This window comes from Sinocyclocheilus anshuiensis, unplaced genomic scaffold (genome assembly GCF_001515605.1).
Source record: "Sinocyclocheilus anshuiensis isolate Anshui unplaced genomic scaffold, SAMN03320099.WGS_v1.1 scaffold249, whole genome shotgun sequence".
Lineage (NCBI taxonomy): Eukaryota > Metazoa > Chordata > Actinopteri > Cypriniformes > Cyprinidae > Sinocyclocheilus > Sinocyclocheilus anshuiensis.
The window spans coordinates 850847-854641 of record NW_015540871.1 but is presented as its reverse complement, the minus strand read 5'-3'; the positions used below and the strand labels follow the sequence as shown (position 1 = coordinate 854641).

Sequence of the window (3795 nt, the reverse complement as noted above, 5' to 3'; positions counted from 1 at the left end):
TGGAAAATAATGTTTTTTGAACCTTAAACCGCATAAACACATTTCATTACACCAAATACACAAAATACTGTTCTTTTTAGCAGCATCATATGACCCCTTTAAGATTAACATATTGATACTAACACCCAAAAAACTTTAATTTTGATTTCATGGGGACTTTAACAAAATATTAAGCACTTCTCAAAAAACTAACAAGCTAATACCAAAGGGCCACACAGCCCTTCACAGATTTATTTTATGAAGGATACTAGAGGGAGTCAACACATTATGTGAAGGTTAATGACTCAAGTTCACTCAATACAAGCATTAAAAGTTTATGTATTTTATACGTGTTTTCAGTTTGCATTGAAACAAAGTCTCAACCTCATATCCTCTCACAAACGTAGAGGGAAAAATACAGGAACAATGCTGCAGAAATCTGTTCTTTACTTCAATTGTCCTAAATGTGTGGAGCTGGATTGGGTAGCTCCATGCCACAAAAAGGCACTTTGATATCCAAAATAGCAGCGTTTTTTATGCCTTTTGTCTCAGATTAGCATCGACTATAGTACACTTCAGGGTAAAGGGACAGTTCACCCAAAAATGAAAATTCTATAAATTTACCGACCCTCATGTTCAAAACCTTAACATAAAAGAGGTTTGGAAGAATGTTGGTAACCAAACAATTTTGGTTACTACTGACTTCCATTGTATGGACATAAAACATTTCTCAAAATATGTTCCACAGAAGAAATCAAGTCATAAAGGTTTGGGATGACAGAAAGAGTAAAAGATTATTCATTTTTGGGTGAATTGTCACTTAAAGCTGAGAGGGGAACTCAACTTAATGCAACAGTGTTTCCTTCCACTCCATTGACCTCATTACTTCTTAAAAGTTATGCTAGGATGCTCAGTGATAATGAATTAAGTGCTTTACACTCATCAGACTAATCAGAATTACAGTTATTCTGTTCAAAATGATTTAGTCACTAGCATGAATTACATTATAAAAGTCTTACTAGATTTGCATGGGCAAAATCTGACTTCCATGGCAAACATGGAACCATGCATGAAGAAGTTGCACCTTTGGTAAGGAACCATAGCATTATTTACACAAAAGCATGATGGATGAGTAGGCCATTATACCGTCATACAAAGGTTTCACATCGGTCAACAGGCAGTTAGAAAATATCTGAGCAGTTCTGGCCGCTCAGTTGGCACTGTCAAATCTGAGATAAAAGCATGGGCACTGTGTTGTCCAAAACAATGCTCTGCTGTTTCAGGCCCAAGTTGGTGTAGTGTAGGTCTTCATTCAGCCCTGGGATGATGGTCGCTCCATGCATCTCCACTGGCGTCAGACTGAATCTTAGGCACTCACTCAGTCATGAGACTGCAACTCATGAAGGTCAAAGTTCAACAGGCCACCAACTTTTCCATGGTCTGCAGGGAACATGACCTTAGACTGGATTCAGCTTCATTTGTAGAGTTGAAGTCTTGCCAAATCTAAATCATACTTCTGTAGGAAATTATCTTGTGTATATAAAATACAGTGAAGGTTTGGAGATTCTGTTTGCTGTCAAGAGGTGTCCGGTAAGTGGAAACAAGCAACATCCATCCAGCGCACGAAGCAAGGCGTGTTTGTCCAACAGTTTACTGCAAAATTCACACGGGACAGATGCCCGAGTCCACAGAGTTGCAAGAGATTTGTGACGTATTATTCAACATGTTGACAACTACTAATGATTAGCGGTCACATTTAGCACGTCCACACCTGAGGAAAGAAAACAGAATAACTTGTTAGAGCCCATATACATTGAAAGATCTGATTCCAGTAGAAAAGGGTTCAAGGAATGGTGTACACAGTATTGTTTAGCTGCTTTCAAAATAGTACAGGCTTTACAATGAGTAATGGTACAGTGTGACCAAATGTTACATAGATGTTTTTAATGTGACATTGTCTGCACATACAGCTACACTGATGGAACAATCCAATCCTAATTCATTTTTTTTTTAAATATATCATTTTTAATAATAATAAGTTTAGGGTCAGCAAAATAAAGTAATAATACTTTTATTCATCAAGCCTGCATTAAACTAGTCAAATGTGACATTTTTAAAGTTTCTTGTTTTAAATAAATGTTCTTTTGAACTTTCTATTCAAAGAATATTATGCAGCACAACTGTTTTCAACATTGATAATAATAAGAAATGTTTCTTGAGCAGCAAATCAGCATATTAGAATGATTTCTGAAGGATCATGTGACACTGAAGACTGGAGTGATGACTGCTGAACATTCAGCTTTACCATCACAGGAATGAATTATATTTTGAAAAATATATTAAAATAGAAAACAGTTATTTAAAACCGTAATGTTTCACAATATCACTGTATATTTCATCAAATAAATGCAGACTTGGTGAGCATTAAGAGACTTCTTTCAAAAACATTATAGAAGTCTTACAGACCCCCAAACTTTTTAACAGTTGTGTACACAATTTAAAGTACAAAAAAAATTAGCCCAAAAATTATCTTGGAAAGCTACAGTTTCAAAGCAGACTCCCCAAACTCATTGTAAGTATCTCTGACCTTTACGGTGCTGTCTACAGCTCCAGAGAAGAGTCTTCCTCTGGACACAGCGAGCGCCGTTACGCTGCCCTGGTGCCGCAGCAGAGTCTGGGTGCAGATCATGTTGTCCATGCTCCACACCTACACAGGTACAACAATTAATGCACAAAAGAGCTGGCACAAATCCCCACATTTCACACCCCAAACCCAAGCCTTGTGTTTACCCTGAGAGAGCGATCATAGGAGGCACTGAACACTTTGGTCTGATCAGGGGTTGAGATGACGGCAAGGGCATACACTGTGCCCACATGGCCCGTCAGCGTCCGCACCTGCTCTTTGGACTCAATGTCCCAAACCTTATTCACAGAGGAGAAATCACAATTTTAATAATGTCCTGACATTTTCCATGACCATTACCCTTGTATGTAAAGCTCTGCAGGGCGTAGAGATTAATACTGCTTACATGAATGAGGTTCTCATAGGTGCCACAAACTATATGGTGATTGGTGACTGCAATGGAGTACACACTGCCTCCAGAGGTCACGCCAAAAAGTGGGTAGTTCCACAATTAGTTCTGGTACTATGAAAAGGTTCCCGCGGTGCGAAAGGCCCTATTGTTGCCGCCGCCGCTGCCTTGTCGTGGAGACACTGTGTGTTTCATTGTGAAAGTGAAAATACTTTGTTTAGCCTTCCAAAAGAGAACACAACTAGAAATCAGTGGTTCAGATTTCATTTATCATGTGAGGAGAGTGAGTCGAGCTGACTGACAAGAAGAGTGAGGAGAAAGACAAGACAATGGCGGAGGATTTAGTTTCGAAACGAAATGCAAAAGTGCCCGTTTGGCGATATTTTGGATTTTGAAAAGCCTGTAGACTTTTGCCCTTTATCAGGTGATTTTGGACGTTTTTTTAACATTTGTTTATTTATTTGGTTCCACAGTGTTTTTTTTACTGATTTTTACTATTTAAACTTTGTGTAATTTATTTTACATCAAAGTGTATGCCGTGCCTCCAAGCTTTCTTATACGTTTTGCTAATAAACATTCTCTGTTTCTTATTTATTTGGTTCCACAGTGTTTGGTGATTTTCATTTTTTTTTAATATTTAAACATTGTGTAAGTTATTTGTTATTTTATATTAGGCCTATATTAGGCCCATTTTTAATTGCTTTGTTAATAAAAGGGGTCATATGATGTGATTTCAAGTTTTCCTTTCTCTTTGGAGTGTTACAAGCTGTTCGTGAATAGATAC

General features: G+C 37.7%; 1 pseudogene; it reads right to left on the bottom strand.

Annotated features, from left to right (window-relative positions):
* Positions 1–300: 300 nt before the first annotated feature.
* LOC107688140 (E3 ubiquitin-protein ligase TRAF7-like) overlaps positions 301–3795 on the bottom strand; it is a 13497-nt pseudogene continuing 10002 nt past the window's right edge.